This window comes from Zalophus californianus, chromosome 9 (assembly GCF_009762305.2).
Source record: "Zalophus californianus isolate mZalCal1 chromosome 9, mZalCal1.pri.v2, whole genome shotgun sequence".
NCBI classification, from domain to species: domain Eukaryota; kingdom Metazoa; phylum Chordata; class Mammalia; order Carnivora; family Otariidae; genus Zalophus; species Zalophus californianus.
The window spans coordinates 29,766,724-29,786,334 of NC_045603.1; the positions used below are offsets into that span (position 1 = coordinate 29,766,724).

The window sequence follows — 19,611 nt, forward strand, 5'->3', positions numbered from 1 at the left end:
AATTTTTTAAAAGATAAAGTATGTATAAATCTAGAAATATCCCAATAAATTCAGTGATAAATTGAATGAGATAGAAATGGAATACAGCAAAACTCCTCCTAATCCACAATATTATACAATCTGAGCTTAGAAAAGACAGTTAATAAATACCACCATTTTGAAAAGAGGTGTTTATATTATCTCTATTATGAAGAACCAGCCAATTCCAGCCTGAGCATAAGACATGAAAGGAATAAACGCACATAATTTCAACTTTTTAGAATCAATTTCAAAGCCACTGAAGTTATTTTTCCTGAGATGTAAGCAAGGAGCACCTGACTTATTTGCAGTAAGAAAGAGGTGATAGGTAGCCCTTTTACGAAGATGGCGCCAAAGGCTAAGAAGGAAGCCCCTGCCCCTCCCAAAGCAGAAGCAAAAGCAAAAGCTTTGAAGGCCAAGAAAATGGTGCCGAAAGGTGTCCACAGTCACAAAAAAAAAGAAGTTCTGCACATCACCTACATTCCGATGACCCAAGACACTGCATCTGCGGAGGCAGCCCAAATATCCTCAAAAGAGCGCCCCAGGAGAAACAAGCTTGATCACTATGCCATCATCAAGTTCCCCCTGACTACTGAGTCAGCCATGAAGAAAAGAGAAGACAGCAACACACTTGTGTTCACTGTGGATGTCAAGGCCAATAAGCACCAGATCAAACAGGCTGTGAAGAAGCTCTATGACCTTGACGTGGCCAAGGTCAACAACTTGATCAGGACTGATGGAGAGAAGAAGGCATATGTTCGACTGGCTCCTGACTATGATGCTTTGGATGTTGCCAAAATTGGAATCATCTAAACTGAGTCCAACTGGCTAATTCTAAATATAAATTTTTTCATCAAAAAAAAAAGGTGATAGGTAACTTACTAATGGTGTACATAGATTTCTTCATAAGGGAAGTCTTAGAGAAGACATAATCTCCATTATAATAATTCAGGCATTTTATGAATAAGAACTCACTATATGGTTTCACGTCACACTTTGGAGAAGGAAACAGGAGCTTATTGAGGGTCCATACAAAGAATAACCAATAACTAGCATCCTCTTCTGAAGGGCTTAGGATTACAGTGGACTTTACAGGCTGATGGGATTGGGCTGAAAAAAGATTTTCTGTCTAGCCTATAGCCGATGCTCAAGAGTTCTCTAGAGGCTTTGAGGGAGTTGCCATGTGTTACAGGTTGGGGTTTACAGGAAGCAGATTCTTAGAGACAAAGTGTAGCATGCAGGAAGTTCATTAGGAAGTACCCTTGAGATCCAGAGCCATGGAAGAACAGGGAAAGAAGCAGATTAAGTAAGGCTGCCAATAATACCAGACAAGCCCATAGGGAGCTCGAAAGCTTAAGTGGCCCAAGAGAGTAGCCCCATTTTTGGCTAAAAGGACTAGGCCTTTCTACCGTTGCCTTGATCAGTCATTGGATGTAAACCACTCCTGGTAGGGCATGATCTTGGGAAAAGTGGATCCCTATAGCTTACAAGGCTCCAATCTGAGTTTTGTCTGCTGACAAAACTCCTACAGTTAGGAGGATCTGGCTGGGCCATGTCTGTGCTCATCACAGGTCACTCCTTGCATCCCTATGATCTATTCTTTCATATACATTCAGAGAGCAGCTACTCCAGGATTCCGGTGAATCTCCTTTTCTGTAGAATACTTAAGAAGAGGAAGTCTACAGAGACCAAATTTAGTCCTGGCCACTGCAGCTGGTTTTTAGGCTGCAGCTAATAATCTACCTATCCCTATTTTTCCATCCATTCTGTGTTCCTTTTACCTCCAAATGCTGGTCTTAGTGGTTTATCAGGTGATATGACCTAAATCCTTATCCCTTATGGGTAGGGACTCGTGGTCACCATGGCCTTTCTCAGACTAGGATGGTTACACTTGTCTATTACCAGCACAACTGAGCAAGGAAATATCAAGAGATACTCAAGTAAATTCCAGATCCAAACACATTCTACCCTGCTCCCATTGAGTAATAGTGGTCCTACCTCCTCCTGATGACTGGGTTGATTACCCAGGCCAAGTTGCTTGCTGAGCCCTGTACATAAGAGGACTTGAGCCCTGGACATAAGAGGACTTTAGGCAGCTTTATAGTCAAATAAATCTATTAATGTGTCTACTGGTTGGATACGTCTCCTTTGGGGAACAGAACATTTTATCCCTGCAAAGACCAGACTTACAGAAATGAGACAACCAAGATCTCCGACTGTGTCACTGTGAGTGAAAATAAGTGAAGCCACTCCTGCTTCTAGTCTTTGGCTTCCACACCATGTACTCTCTATTTGGGATGTAGCACCATATACCAATGCAAACTAATTTTTGTGACAACATAGAGCAGTGGGGAAAATACATTTTCTTTCTATTTGAGATATTTTTTTTAAATTTTGGATTTTAGAAATTAAAAAATGTACAGACAGTAAATTCTACTCTTTGTGCATTAGACAGGGGTATAGAGTTATATACATACCACCACAGCCACAAAACAGTTTCATCACCCCCAAAATATTTCCTGTAACCCCTGGTAACCTCTGACATGTTTTTTATCCCTATAGTTTTGCCTTCATAATGTAAATGATAATGTATATGCCAGAACATCATATAAATAGAACCATACAGTATGTTGTCTTTTGTGGTTGGCTTCTTTCTCTTAGCAAAATGGATTTGAGATTAATCCATGTTGCTGAATCTACCAATAATTCATTACCTTTCATTGATGAGTAGTTTTATATTGTAGGTATGTACCACAGTCTTTTTTATTATCTCTTGAAAGACAATTGGGTTGTTTTCAGTTTTTGGAGATTATGAATAAAGCTTGTATAAACATTCACATGCATGGTTTTGCATGAACGTAAGTTTTCATTTCTCTTGGAAAAAAACTACCTTTTTATTAAATGGTGTTGGATCAATTGGATCCACAAGAAAAAAAAAAACAACTAAATTTTCTTTTACCATACACAAAAATTAATTCCTAGTACAGTGTAGATTTGTAGTGAAATATTTCTTAAGAATGGTATAAAAATCATTAACTATAAAAGAATCAATAATAAAGTAAAATAAACTATATTAAAATGAAGGTATTTATTAAAGATGCAGTTAGAATAAAAGAAAATAAGTCTCAGATAAAAAAAGAAATATGACTGAGAAAGGGCTCATTCCCAGTCTTTACATGTTCTTTGTATAATCAAGTAGAAAGTGCATACAGCTGGAGGTGGGTGAGATGGACAAGAGAGCTCAACGATCAACCTAGAAAAGATGATACCCAATGGAGAATAAACTTTCAAAAATGTGCTTAACCATTTTAGTTACCAGAACAATGCAAATTAACCCCACAATTAAATACTACAATACCACTACACATACAATAGAATGGTTAAATTAAAAGACATAATACAAAATGTGGTGAGGATGTGAAACAACTTTGCACAACCACTATCACTATTCATTTGAAATTTACAAAATCAAGTACATGTGTATAACCAGATGCGCATAAGAATGTACAAATAGCTCCAAGTTGGAAATTTCCCCAAAGTACATCAACCACAGAATGAAATGACATAACTGTGGTATATCCATCCAGTGGAATACTATCCAGCATGAAAATGAAGGAATAGTAGAAACAACTATGACAAATACAGTATTGAGCAAAAATAGACCTTAAAGGCAAAACCAGAATGCGGTTAGAAGGCAGGGTAGAAATACCCGGGGCATGGGTGGGGGCAGGAAGAGGGCTCTACATATATTCTTTCTTGACCTTGGTGAGAGTTACAAGGTTGTTTTCCTCATGAAAATTTATTGAGCTGAATATTTATGTTCATGCACTTTTCTATATAGATGTCATACATTACTTTTTTAAAACTTCAAAAAATAGCAGCGATACTAAAGGGTTTCCAATAATTCTGAGTTGAACTAAGTTAATGTAACTCTAGTCTAAATATTGTGCTTTAATTTTTTTACCCCATCCTGCCCCCACCCATGCCCCGGGTTGGGGCAGGATGTGGAAACACCCCCGAGAAACACCAAAAAAACCAATGGCTATTAAGCTATCCAGCAGGCTGGTATAGGTTCAAGAAGGAAAAATGAAATTTATGAGAGTGACTTGGCACCTAATACTCTCTCCCTTATGGCTTATCTGACTTTTCTTTCATCATCCTAGATCAGCTCCTCAACAGAACAGATTAGCTGGTTCTTGGTTTTGCTTCTTGCAGTCTTCAAAGTGTGTTCATGGGTAGATATGCCAGGGCATGTGTGAATGTACCTATTCCCTGCCCCAACCCAAGGTTTGTTGAGAAGAATATCCTAAAATCTTGCTGTCTTCTTGCTGTCCCTTCACTCCCCATGCTATCCCACTCAGTGAGGTAGAGGTAGTTATCTGATTGGTAAGTCTGGAAGAAGACTGAATGTGGTATGCTTAACTCAGCCCTTTACCCTCTTCTCCTCTCTGCATTTCCCAACCATAAGAGAAGCTGTCTCTTGCTTTTTTTTAGCTAGAATATAAGCTCAGTGCTAGAGGTGCTGTCCTTGTAATCGGGGCTGCCCTGCCCTATGCAGCACAACCGTGAGGAAGTGAGGTAAGTCTGTATTCTTGAGGGGTTAGGGAGCAAGCCCATTTGGCTATTACACTGAACTACGTTTTTCAACTCAGTCTTTCTCAGTAACAATGGCAATCGTAATGGCCGTCATCTGTCTTGCTGGGTTTGGTTTCATTTTGTTTTCCAATTTCTCACTTTGTTCAGAGCCAGAATAAAAGAAGGTAGAGAAGAGAGGTGCTACTTTTTAAGCATTCTCAAGACCCACATAATATGCATAAACTCTAATATGGAATGTGCTATAAAATTTTATATAAATAGAGTCATTCTCTTAAATGTTGTTAATTATATTCTAAATTTGATATTAGAAATATATTCCCTTCTTACCTTCCCCATGTCAAAAACTTGTTCCCCATGAGTTTCTACTTCTCTGTGCTTCCCTTAAAGTCTGAGACCTTTCATATTATTTAGTCTGAGACTTCAGGAAAGAAGAGGAAAAGAAACAAGGGAAAGAAGAGAAGAAAATATTAATAACGGTTTCCATTTATTCAATGCTCCGTATGTGTCAGGTATTAAGTAATTTATATGTACTTTCTGATTTAATTCTCACAAAAAAACATTTTTGCAGATAAGAAAATTGAAGCTAGGAAAAAATAAGCAAGTTGTGTAAGACCACAAAGTTTGATAAAAGTCACATTTCTTTCAACTTCCACGTCATTTTCTGACTATGTTTTATTCAGCACTTGCCTTTGTTTGCCATATGATACTATAATTATTTTATATATGTTTCCTGTCTCATGAAATCAATTATTAGCCTCTTTAAAGCATAGATTATTTCCCATTTCAATTTTTATCCTTGGTTTTAACACAATGCCCTGGACCCAGCAGGTGCTCAGTAAATGTTTGTTGGTGATGGCCAAGAACTCATAACAAATGAGACCATAAGAAACAATATTAAAATGTGACTGGATGTTAAATATGGAATTTGAAGCTGTGGTGCAAGTTCAATGGATAAAACAGGGAATCTAGTCTCTGTTCTGCACAAGCGGTAAAATGATATGCTATCTATAAATAAAATATGTACTGAAATTTTTAAGAACTTAGAAACTAGGGACCTGGTTCTACCACTTATTAGTTATGAGACCTTGAAAAAGTCCTCTACCTTTCAGTTTCTTTCCTTTTCTCAAAAGGAGTTACATCTTCCTGAAAGGGTTACAAAGAGGTAATAACAGCTTGTGCAGATTGAAAAGTGTACTAGTCTGATACTATCAATTTACGTTTGTCTTTTGGTAACACTCTATGCTATAGATGATAGAATGATATATGACACTGTACAATAGTAATATACATAATATCATGTCATATGCTTCAGATATATTAGATCATGTTATACTACCATTTTATAATATCTATTAATTTTTTGGTAATAGCCTAGGGTGAGCTCTCAATACACATTAAGCCTTACTTTCTAGACAGAAAAAAATGTGGTTACTGTCACTGATATGAAGCTGCTGTGTCTTTCCTGTCTTCTTCTTTCTTTCCCCCTCCTGCCTGTCACTTCTGTCCCCAGGCATACATCCTGTCAGAACCATGAAATATTAATTAGCTCCTTCAGGGAAAGTTTTTGCTAGGGCTTTTCTTCCACCTAATTTTCCAAGCTCCTGAGAATCCCTCTTTCTTCTACATTATCCTGTTCTTGCTGCAGACCTGGATTAAGAATACCTGAGTTCATACTGGCAAATCGATAGATCAATAGAACCCATATTAGGTCAGCTTCAGGTCTCTCCAGCAGCATAGAGTACTGGCTGTGCATTCAGCACAGGCTTACAAATGCCTAGCGGTTGGAATTTAACTTTATCATAAGACAAACTCACCTGTGTTGTGATTTTCATGCCCTTTCAAGAAGTTCTTTATGTCCAGTATAATTGAGTCTTCCTGAAGACAAACTCCTAAAAGGAAATAATCATTAATATTTTTTGAGAAACACAAATATCATTTTTTAAATTTATTTTTTTTTAAAAATGCATGTTTTTGAGTTTTAAAAATTCAAAGAAGAGAGGTAAACAGGAAATAAAAACTGAAAAGCCCCCATGATCCCATCTTTATCACTGCTAGAAATCATTAATTGATTATTGTCTATCTTTCTGGAAAATAGCTATACACATATATGCCAGTCTTACACACCCTCATACTCCCTGTACACACACTTATTCACATACTAGAATTTGTATATATACTTATTCTTTTTTATTTTTTTAAAGATTTTACTTATTTTTCAGAGAGAGAGAGAGAGAGCACACAAGCAGGGGGAGCTGCAGGCAGAGGGAGAAGCAGGCTCCCCACTCTGAGCAAGGAGCCTGATGTGGGATTCGATCCCAGGACCCCCAGATAATGACCTGAGCCAAAGGCAGATGCTTAACCAACTGAGCCACCCAGATATCCCATACTTATTCTTTTTTAAAATACATGTAGCATGTACTACTCATACTGTTCTACAACTTACTTAAATATCTAAAATACAATAATCATAATAGTTGTATACTGGACACAGAATCTACAGTATACAACCAATTGTGTTCACAGTATTTCACTGAATCGACATTCCATAACATTGTACAATTCTTCTATTTATGAACACATCAATTTTTTCCCTTTTTGGGGGAGTAGTTTACAAACAGTGCTTCACTGAATATGGCTGTGACAATTATTGCAAACTTGAGTCAAGATTAACACATACACCAGTTTGTTGTCTATATTTAAAATTCTGTTTTTTGATTGCCAAAGGCGAGGTGGGTGGGGAAAATGGGTGACATAAAGAGGATTAAGGGTATACTTATCTTAATGAGCACTGATAAATGTATGGAATTACTGAATCATTTTATTGTGTATCTGAAACTAATATCACACTGTATGTTAATTATACTTGAATAAAAATAAAAAACAAAAAACATTAACACATTTATAGGTGGCCTAAAGAAAAGGAGCATAGTTTAGTTAAAGTACAAAAACTACTGTATTTTGTTTTTTGGGTTTTTTGTTTTGTTTTGTTTTTAAAGATTTTATTTATTTATTTGACACAGAAAGAGCACAAACAAGGGGAGTGGCAGGCAGAGGGAGAAGCAGGCCCCCCACTGAGCAGGGAGCCCAATGTGGGGCTCGATCCCAGGACCCCGGGATTATGACCTGAGCTGAAGGCAGACGCTTAACGACTGAGCCACCCAGGAGCCCCAAATTATTCTATTTTGATAAGCATTCTTCCCCAAAAGTTAGACTACTTTATATTCCCACAGTATATAAGAGTGCCAATCTTAGGGTGCCTGAGTGGCTCAGTTGGTTAAGCGACTGCCTTCGGCTCAGGTCATGATCCTGGAGTCCCGGGATCGAGTCCCGCATCGGACTCCCTGCTCAGCAGGGAGTCTGCTTCTGAGCAGGGAGTCCGCTTCTCCCTCGGACCCTCCCCCCCCTCATGCTCTCTATCTCATTCTCTCTCTCAAATAAATAAATAAAATCTTAAAAAAAAAATAAAATAAGAGTGCCAATCTTAGAGTTGAAAAAAAAATGGCAGTCTATTGCATTATTGTCTTACCTTGTATGTCTTTTATTATGAATGAAGTTGATCATTTTTCACTGCTTTTATATTATGTTAATGGCATATAAATGTAACTGTACTTTGCATTCCCATTTTTTCCATCCATAAAACATGCTCTCCAAGATGGTGACAGTCTTTTGCAAAAGGGTAAGCTTAACACATTGGCGTCTGAGTAGTACTCTTCTAACATTTTGTTTCAGGATCCTTTTTACACTCAAAAAATAATGAGATCCCAAAATGTTTGTGTTTATGTGGGTTATATCTAATGATAGTTATTTATCACACTAAAAATTAATGCTAAAAATTTGTTAATAATTATTTAATGTAATACTAACCCCGTTACAAGTTAACATAAAGGATTTTAAGGAAAAGTAACTATATTTAAAAGAAAAGAAAACAGTTAAATTCCAGTATCTGCTTCTGAATTTAACTTATTGTGATATCAAATATCCTGTACCCTCTGGAAAACTTTGTGAAATTCTTATAAGAAAATGAAGATGAAAGGACAAATGATGACTTAGTAGTATTATTAAAGAAGTCTTTTACCTTGTATACCTGAAGAGGTCTTGTGGATTCCCAAGGGTACTTGGACCACACTTTGAGAACCACTTTGCTAGAGCAAGACTCTCTGTCTATAGAAATAAGAATATCCTGCTTGCTTTTTATGTCTTTTGAGTTTGGGTGCTCAGGCTTCAGAAATCAACTAATCACCAGCAATGTTGTTAACAGAAAGCTGATGTAATGAGGAAGGAAACACCACCAACATATCAAGAATTGATTAATTAAAGTTTTTGTTTTTGTTTTTAGTTTTGGCTTCATAGTTGTGGACAAACAAATCCTCTGCTACAGGTAATTTATTTTGAAAAGTTGAGCCTTAGAAAGATTTAAAATTGAAGTTAACAGTATATATGTTTCATGATTTGATTTTTGTATCTTCATTTATGCCTAGTGATTAAATTTCATATTGACTGTGCTTGAGCTCAATTTATTGTATCATTAATATTTTTCCAATGACAAGAATGATGAAAGTTCAATTTCTGCATGAGAATATGAGCTGACAAGCTTTCTCTCAAACTTCTCCCGCGATTTCAGTTCTGTTTGTTTTCCTATTGAAATTCAGAGATCTGTGCCATTATTTCTCTTTTATTGCCTCAATTTATTGTATACACATATAAAATTTATATCCACTCATAAATGTGATTCAGTCATGTGTATTTCTCTCTCATTTGCCTCCTCCAACTTTCTATCCCCTTAATCTATTAATGTCATCCCTCTCCCCAACAACCCCAAGGAACCCATATATTCTTTATATTTATTTCCATACTCTCATAATAATGCACCTCCTATACACAAACATAAATGCAAACGTACATTTAAAGGTACAAATTTTGGGGCACCTGGGTGGCTCAGTCGGTTGAGTGACTCCTGATTTTGGCTCAGGTCATGATCTCAGGGTTGTGTGATGGAGCCCCACGTCAGGCTCAGTGCTGAGCATGGAGCCTGCTTGGGATTCTCTCTCTCCCTCTGCCCTCCCCCTCTCTAAAAAAATAAAATTAATAAAATAATAAAATAAAGATACAAATTTTTTTCAAAAAAATGTGATCATAGTATGTACATTTTTCTGGATCTTGCTTTTTCTCACTAAATAATTACCCATGGTGAATACCAACAAGGGAATTAGCATAAATATATATTTTTAAAGATTTTATTTTTAAGTTATCTCTACATCCAACATGGGGCTCAAACTCACAACCCTGAGATCAAGAGTCACATGCTCTACTGACTGAACCAGGCAGATGCCCTGGAATTAGTACAGTCTTAATTCATTATTCTTAAGAGTTGAATAGCATTTTATTTATTATTGTGATTTCTTTTAATTTTTTAAATTCCAGTATAACATACAGTATTCTATTAGTTTCAGGTGTACAATGCACTTTAAATTTATTCAACCATTCATTCTTCCATTAACGGCCTTTCCACTGTTGCTAATTTTTTATTTATTTTTGTTATTTTATATCCTCACCATCCTGAACAATGCTGGAATACACATCCTTGATGATATATACCTACACACTAGCAGTTTCATTTTTATAGGACAAAAAGATAGAACGCCAAAGTAGAACTGCTAGGTCAATAGGGATATAAGTTTTTAAAACATTTTTTTAAAAGATTTTATTTATTTATTTGACAGAGACAACGAGAGAGGGAACACAAGCTGGGGGGAGTGGGAGATGGAGAAGCAGGCTTCCCTCGGAGCAGGGAGCCCCATGTGGGGCTCAATTCCAGAACTCTGGGATCATGACCTGAGCCAAAGGCAGATGCTTAACAACTGAGCCCCCCAGGCACCCCAAAACATTTTTAATAAAAGTTGCAGATTGCTTTTCAGAAGGGATACAGAATTTACAATTCCATCAGCAAGGCATGAGGATATCCTTATAAGTGTTAATCACACCTGTTAAATCTTAAAAGTATGACTAGTATAAAATAACAACACATTATATTACTCATGAGTTTGAACATCTTTTCATACTTCGTTGAAATTTTGAATATGTTCTTCTGAAAATAATCTACTCCAATTCTTGCGTACTGTTCACATGGGACTCTTCCTGCTTACAGTTTTGGCTGAGGCTGCCTCTCTAAGAACAGTCGGTGCTACCCTCACATTCTAAATCAAAATGCCAGTTTTTCTATGCAGGACTTAAAAAGGAGGTATCAAAAACTGGTTCAGTAAACATTAATCCATCATCTGCACCCACTATCTATAAGAAGGCTAAGAATGCAGTAAAAATTTAAAGAGACAACAATGAAGGACATTGCAAGTATTCCGTTGAAGAGAAACAAGTGTTTTCCCCTCACTTAAAGCCAAATGAGGAAGCTGCCATGATGGCATGGGGAGCTAGACATATCTATCTGCTGAAATCTGGGGGATACAGGAGTTAGAATATGACTCACACCTAAAAACTGAAGCAGGGAAACTTGCCCCTACTGTCAGAGCAAAGAGACAACAATAAGAATTGCTGCCCTTGACAGGACATGGACATACGTCCATATATAGATATGGACATATGTACATCTCCTGGAAGCTAAATAAATAGGTCTCTGGTCAGAAAGACAAACTTGAGGTATTTTAAAAGGAGGAGTCAAGGGACTTGAACTGAGAATGGGCCATGAGGAGCCATGATCTGAGTTGGGGAAGCCTTGACTCCTTAAGATGGAAATCCCCAGTGACAGGTCTAGAAATAACTTCCACAGTGCCCTTCAAGAGAAAAAGCTACTCTTTGAACATCTGCCTTTCCCAGCGACGCCAGCACAAGATACAATTGTACAAATTGTCTTGCCCCTTAGTTCTACTCTTACCCTGTACTCCAATCCTGGAGGATTTTAAAGCAGCTTAGTGAATAGAGGAAGAGGAAATGATAAAAAGGGATTTCACAGGCAAGGTAGGGAAACAGAAAAACAAAAGATGGCCACACCCACATACTGGTTTCCTTGTGAGTATTTGTTTATCTTTTCTGAATTCTTTGGCTGATTACTGAGATACTTCAGTTTCATTTTTCTTCTCTAATAATTAAGGCCATAAATGTTTCTGAGTACTGCTTTCACTACTTCTCATGGGCTTAAGTACTCTTTCTTACAGGGAGTTTGCAATTTTCCTTTGTTCTAAGGGTTATCTGGGAGTGTGTTTCTTAACTAGCATTTATTTTTATTATATTTAGAAATGTATTTCTAATTTTATGAAACTATTAAGAGAGGCTATTGTTAGGGTTTATAAGTAATACTCCTTATAAAGGAAGCTCTTCCTTCTCTTTCCAATGAGAATGAGTTGTAACCAGGAGCCAAACATAAGGAGATGAAAATGTCAGTTTTAACACAGAGTAAGTCTCAGTCCAAGGTATAAGCTTGCTAACCTTCACCTCTGATTTAACAAGGTTTACCTACACAGCCCCTCAAAATGTTAAATTACAACACTAGGGCAAGCTCACCCCTCAAAATTTACCACCCAGAGAAGTGGAGAATTTGCGATTTTTCTTAGACCTGCTAGGGTTCAAGTCTGAGTGTTGATGTACTCTAAGTGAGCACACTGATGTCAGAGTAACTGTTCCCTGCAAGCATGGCCAAGCAATGTAGAAGTCAAGCTGCTATCTTCTAAGAGACCTCCCTCCTTCTAGCCTCTTTGTATTAACTTAGACTCAGGACTAGAAAGACCTCAGCTTACCTGTTCAACTCTAAGCTAAGATCTTGAAAATCAAGGACAGAAGGCTTTGACATGTAAGACCAATGGAGAATTTGCTCCCAAGGGTCCACGAATTTCAATAGTGCGCTGGACTCTGTGGACATTGCTGTCTGAGCTCTTCTAGCAGCTCAGGGGAGAGCCCTACATCAGTTATCTACTGGCCAAGATGCTAGATCAGAAAGCTACCGGCCAGGAGTTCACTTGTCTCTGGCTGGATGTTAGCCTTAGTAGATCCTAAGCTCAGGAGAGGTAGACAGACTGGGAGTGGGAGCAGAAGGGAAACAGGTGAAGTTCACATCGACCGTTTTTCCATTATCCTCTCCCATTGTCATTTTAAATAGTATACAATATTTATTTTTCTACATTCTCATGTAAAAAGTAAAATCTGAGGGGAAAAGTCACTCAAAGATAGCTTTTATTGATGTTTTAGAATCTTTCTTTTTAGTTGTTCTCTTGTATCTTTTAAGTCTTACAAATAAGTTTTTTTTCTATTATATGCGCTCTTTTTCAGTTTTATTAAGGTATAATTGACATAAATTTATAAGATATTTAAACTGCACATGTAGAATCCGATTTTGTATGTATATATTGTGAAATGATTCCTCCCATTTAGTTAATTTACACATCCATCACTTTACATCTTTTTGGAGGAAGGGGTGAGAACACTTCATTTCTATTCTCTTAGCAAATTTCAATTACACAATACAGTGTTATCAATTAGAGTCACCATGTTTTACATTAGATTCTCATCTAATTATTCATCTCATAGCTGAAACTTAATACCCTCTTACCAAACTCTATTTTTCCCACTCCCCAGTCCCTGAAAATAATTTTTCTACTCTCTGTTACTATGAGTTCAACCTTTATGTTTTATTTTTTTTTTAGATTCTACATGTAAAGGATACCATGCAGTATTTGTTTTTCTGTCTGGCTTATTTCACTTAGCAAAATGCTCTTAAAGTACATCCATGTCAGTGCAAATGTTAAGATTTTCTTCTTTTCTACAGCTGAATAATATTCCTATATATATATATGTATGTGTATATATATATATATATATAGAGAGAGAGAGAGAGAGAGAGAGAGATATGAACACATAGGTTATTTCCATATCCTGGCCATCGTGATTAATGCTGTAAAGAACATAGATGTGCAGGTATCTCTTTGAAATCTTGTTTTCATTTCCTTTGGATATATACCCAGAAATGGCATTGCTGGATATATGGTAGTTCAACCTTCAATTTTTTGAGGAAGCTCCATTCTGCTTTCCATAGGAGCTGCACTAATGTATATTAGTTCCAAATGGAACAAAAGAATAAAATCAAATCCTTATGTCATAACGCACACAGAAACCAACTCTGTATAGATGAAGAACCTCAGCTTTACAATAAACTCTTATATTACATATGTGCATCAGGAAAAGTGTGTAGGAGAATTCACAGCTTCCTGGAAACCTTTTTCTTAACAGTAAAGAAAAATAAATGATAGCAATCCAATGTCCATCAACCAGAGAATGAGCAAATAAACTGTTCTTTTTCACACAGAAGAAATTATATAGTAGTAAAAGTAAATGAGCTATAGCTACATATATTAATAATATAATAATAATAATATAATGTTAAGTGATAATAATAATATAATGTTAAGTGAAAAGGCAAGTCCAAAGACTACATATGGTAAGGTATTGTACTGTTCTCATTCTTGGCTTGGGTAGCATTGTCATAGGTATTTATTATATTATATATCAGTAAATGTATTACTTGATTAAGTGGTTAAGATGAAAGAAGATCATATGTGGAAATAATTATGACAATATGTATAATCCAAGTCCAAAAAGAAAAATCTGTGTTTAATACACTAAATTTAAATCTTTACTGAGATGCCTCTCTATTGTTTTTCCTCTGTACTAGCACTTCATTCTTATGAAGGACTACTATATCTCCTTTCAAATGCTTTACCACATGTTGAATATGTGCCAAACAAGTCCTCCATCATTATTCTTATTTAATAAGGCAGTCCTCACTTTTCTCAGTCCTGTGCTAACTATACAACATGCATATCAGAACTGTGTCCTCTATTTCCACAATTTCTCAGTTACTATGAAACCATGCAAAGCGAGGGCATAGTTTTGACACATATGAGTTTAAGTTAATATTACACTACACAAAGTGGTGACTGTCTATATTTTTCAATATTTCATCCAAATATTTTGTTAGATAAATTTAGAAATGTGTCAAGCTAAAAAACAATTTTATTTTAAAATTCATAAATTAATTAGGGGATAATAGCCATATCTACAATTTGCATCAAAACTATTGCAAAAATAAAAACATTAAGTTACCAGCTATAAAATAAAAATATGTAACAATATTTGAAGTTATGTCAGATATAAAATTATATTAGATGGAATTGGAAGCTAAACCTCATTAACCCATGGAGCCTCCTTCTCTGCTCCTGAGCAGAGCCATCTTCTAACCATTCATAAGTTTATCAACCCATTTCTTAACTGCCTTGGAATGTCCTAGGGCACAGAAATCAATTTCCCATAATAGATCTTGATTTGTGTGGGACATAGGACTCTATGGGAAAATATCCAAGTAAGAGTAAGTCTGATAGAGTGTACAAGAGAGCAGTAGAACCTGAGCTTGCAATGAGCATGTTTCCAGGGAGAGTATGAGACTAGGATTCACTATTCCCTTAACATTGCCCCTTGTAGGCCTATTAGCTCTAAGAAAGTGAATGATGTAGAATATAGAAAGAATCTACCGGGGCCCAACCTGCCTGCTATGAGAAAATATTTGAAAAGACTAGTCATATAAAGGAAAAAAAAAAAAAAACCTTTTTCTTGTTTTGTTTTATTTATGGCCAGAGGAAGAAAATATTGAAAACTGAGAATATCTGTGGCAACACTAGCAATCACATGAGCAACAACCCCTAAGCAACAAAGGTCAGGGAGAATAAACACTGGAACAGAAAGATGCTGGAACTGCAAGAAGGAGATTTGTGTCTGTCAGAATTCTGCCTATCCAAGCACTCCTAGAAATTTCGGCTCCCCAAGAAATTACTCAGGAAATCTGCAAAAAGGAAATAAAAAGTTAGACTTCCTGTAAGTCAACAGAGTATTAGTTTAGAGATTTGAGGCTTGGGGTATTACTATAGATAAAGGAGTCATCAGGAAACATATGGATGACCTACAAAAATCCACAGCTTTCCTAGATGGGATATGATAATACAATGCTAAATGGACCAAAGAGTTTTTATCCTGTTGCCTTCTTTAACTCCCATGGTTCTTACCAACTAGCAATTTTCTCTCAGAGAATATTTGGCAACGTCTGGAGACATTTTTGATTGTCACAATTCAGGGCGGGTGCTACTGGCATCTAGTGGGTAGAGGCCAGTGTTATTCTATACATTATGCTATTCTATACACTATGCTAAACATCCTAGAATACAGAGAACAACCCTTCACACAAAGAATTACCCATCCCCAAATGTCAATCGTACCAGGTTAAGAGGTCCTGGTTTAAGACACATCCCCATTATTCCAACCTCCTGAGTATGAGCTTAGCATTTGCACCAGTATGCCACTTTGAAGGGATGTTATGTAAGTCTCAAACATGAAACAGACCTTTTGATTATTTCATTTCTTCCTATATATATATTTATATACACCTCTTCTCACCAGCATGTCTTCCTGCTTTAGAGTATATCTGTATCACTCTCCTGTGTTAATCCATGACAGACACATAATATCTTTAAAAATATGGCCATCCATCAATTCTGAAAAAACAAAAACAAAAACCTCATCTGAAAAACAAATTGGTTGCAATTATAGCTTCATCTGGTCCCTTGGCATATATCTGTAATGCTGATTTAGTGCTTCTGATAAATGTTTCCCCAAATGCATCTCTTTAGCAGCATTAGAAATAATAGCTGAAAGAAATGAGTCTTTCCAGTTGCAGTAACTATAGTCAGAGAGTATATTAACTCAAATTTATTGCTAGGATATTTGTAATGTCCAAACATTTGATTTATATATTTCTCTGACAGGTATCATGATGAAAAGTAGTAACACAAAGGCATTCCATTATAAATAGGTTGTTGGTTTTAGGGTTTTGTGTGTGCATGTTTTCTTTGGTTTTTCTGAAGCTGCAATTAATGAAGAGAAGTAATTAAACAGCTGTTAAAAGAGAAGCTGCCTGAGATAGTTGGTATATTTATCCAATGCTATAGAACCATTGCCCCACTGCAGAACTTTATCTATACACAGCTATTTGGGTTTAGGCTTTGTGAAAACAGCATGTTTTAATATCTCAATTGCTTTTTTGTTAAGAGAGGAAGCATCATAGCTTAATCTTAAGAGAAAAAAAAAAAACCTGGAGGGAGATCTAGAGTATGACCTTGAAGTGTTTTTGTTCATGCATCAAGTCTCCATTCATGCATAAGTATGCCAAGGGAGTAATCAAGGTAGCTGTTTCTGTCTTCCCTGACTGCTGGGTGTTATTACCCAAATCAAGTACATTAAACACATTGTGGAGAAGATAGGAAAGGAAATGAGCCTTTACACAGATTTTTAAAGATATTTTTAACTTGGCAGTCTCTCTAATAGGGAATCATTTTTCTTTTGAAGAACAATGGATGGTCAGTATCAGTTATTTGTCAGAATCAAGTTGAAAAAAAACATATCTTATGATAGGTACTTGATTTTGAAAACAATTTTGTTTTTAAAAAATAAATCGTTCTACAGTAAAAACTTTTTATACCGTAGATAAGATTGCTCTATTCAGATACTACATGATGTCAAAGCATTCCAAGGACTACTGGAATCTAGGGCAGAAATGCAAAAGTTTTTGAGTGGGTAATAAGAAACTCTTGGCTTAAGTTAGAAAATGAAATAAAAGGGAAGAATAACTCATGAGTTTGGCAAAATAAATGCCTTAATCTTATCTAGATACTTAGAAATTATTTGGCACGATATCAAGTTAATTATTTTGTTTATAGGAAGATGATGCTTTAAGTACAAAGGATTTTTTTCCTTTCTTAATAAAATGCAAGATAAGAAAATGATCCTTCTTTTGTGTTACACTGGAATGACTGTAGTAAGGAAGTGTGGATACCTGTTGAAAAAGAATCTCACTTTAATTTTCTGAAAATAAACAAAAATGGTGTCATTGGCTCTACCAATGTTTTTCACAATGACTTGAAATTTCAATGTGTATCAGAAAACTTGACTGTGACCTAGGATTCTGGCTAACATTCAGATTCTTTCCTAGTGTTATGAAACCTCATGACAGAGTACAAACTAAGACGAGTTTTAAATTTGTTCCCACTTTGCAATTGTAAGACCATTAATTAATAGTTGATTTTGTAACCACTCATTGCCATTCATTGCTTTTCTCTATCATGGATTACTCAAAAACAATGTCAACACATACATACAAATATGAAGTAACTTGTCTGTAACAGCAAGAACAATTTCTACCTAACAAAATCCTATTTCTATTTTCAAGTAACCTGTAAAAATATTGCTGACTACATGCAGAATAAATGAATTGTTAATAGGAATTTCATCTTCATATTACCTTGTAGACTTCACAAAATTTTCAGAAATTGATTATTCACATTTACAACCTTTGCTTTAAGCAAGTTGAATATTAGGGCTATTTATGGATGAGGAAACTGAGGTTCAGAGCTGTTGCATGATAAGCTTAAGGCCACAGAGTTAGCAAGTGATATAGCCAATAATAAAACCAATGTCTTTGTACTAAATGAAGGAATCTGTCTCCAAAATGAAACAGCCAGCATTGTTAGGAGATGATAGTATCATCTAGGTGTTCTACAATTTTATATCCACAATTCTAATCTAATAAGTCTAATAAAAAGTTACCTATCATGATAAAAAAAAAGAGGACTAATATATAAGAAATAAAGAAAACCATAGGAAAAGAAAGACATCAACAGATAATTTAGACAGTTTTTAAAATTACTGTAACAGGGGCACCTCAGTGGCTCAGTTGGTTGAGCATCCAACTCTTGATTTCAGCTCAGGCCATGGTCTTGGGATCATGAGATCAAGCCCCTGCATAAGGCTCTGTGCTCAGTGGGACGTCTGCTTGAAATTCTCTCTCCTTCTCCCTCTGCCCCTCCTTCTCACCCCACCCCACCCCCCACACACTCTATCTCTAAATAAATAAAATCTTTAAAAAAATAAATAAAATTACTGTATCATATTCAATGAAATAAAGAAACAGATTAAGAATTTCAGCAGAGAATTGGAATCCATTTTTTAAAAATAAGGTCAATTCAAGGACTCTGCTGTCTAATATGTTAACTATGAGCCAACTGTGGCTATTTAAACTTAAATTAACTGAAGTTAAATAAAATTTAAAAGTCCATTCCTTTATAAGACAAAAAGAAAAGTCAATTCCTTTGTTACACTACACACACATTTCAAGAGCTCAATAGCCACATATGGTGGGAAGCTACCATAATAAACAGTCCAGTCTACAGAGTATTTTCATCATCCCAGATAGTTCTCCCAGGCAGCACTGTTCTAGAAATAGAAATTACAATAACTGAAATTAAGAAATCAATAAGCAGGTTTAATATCAAACTAAATAAAGCAAAACAGCAGATTAGTAAACTGGAAAAGAAATAATTAGAAAACATCAAAATCTGTAATACAGTGGGGAGCTTGACAAATCCTCTGCCCTATAAAACAATTACTTAACTGGAGAGAATTATTTTAAAAAAACACACAAAAAATGTAGTCTCTGGATATTGTCCCAATAGCACACAAAAAGTAGAGAAACATTCACTCAGGGAAATCTACTATATCTCAGTAAGAACAGTGAGAGTCTACGGCATTTAAGCAATTACTTGCTCCCTTTCCCCATAACCTATACCAGCTCAGATTTATGGAAACTTTACTCTTGATACATGGAACTAAGAAGTCCAGGGTCTTCCCTCTCCCTCCATCTCTAGGTCTAAGGCCATAGCTTCACTGGTGTTTCTCAGTGTTTCTCAGGCCTCCTAACTCCAAAACTCTATTCAAGGTGGGAACAGCTAAGAAAACTAAAACTCTTCTTCCCCATCCACCCAGCCCCTACTTGTAGAAAAGAAGCTCTACTTTAGGGGGAAAAAAAAAAAAAGTCCAGGAAAACTGGAGCCCTGATCATGCCTACCCTAGCTCACCTGTAGAATAAAGGTTACATGAGCAAAGGGAAAGCCAGGA

General features: G+C 36.0%; 1 long non-coding RNA gene and 1 pseudogene across 1 annotated transcript in view; one reads left to right on the forward strand and one right to left on the reverse strand.

The window, feature by feature from the left end:
* Positions 1 to 19,611, reverse strand: part of LOC113922729 — a 136,964-nt gene that overhangs the window by 39,928 nt on the left and 77,425 nt on the right. Inside the window, exon 3 of the long non-coding RNA XR_003520052.2 lies at positions 6,429 to 6,503. This is a non-coding gene — a long non-coding RNA (uncharacterized LOC113922729). The remainder of the gene's footprint in view (positions 1 to 6,428; positions 6,504 to 19,611) is intronic.
* Positions 364 to 831, forward strand: LOC118355968 (annotated as a pseudogene).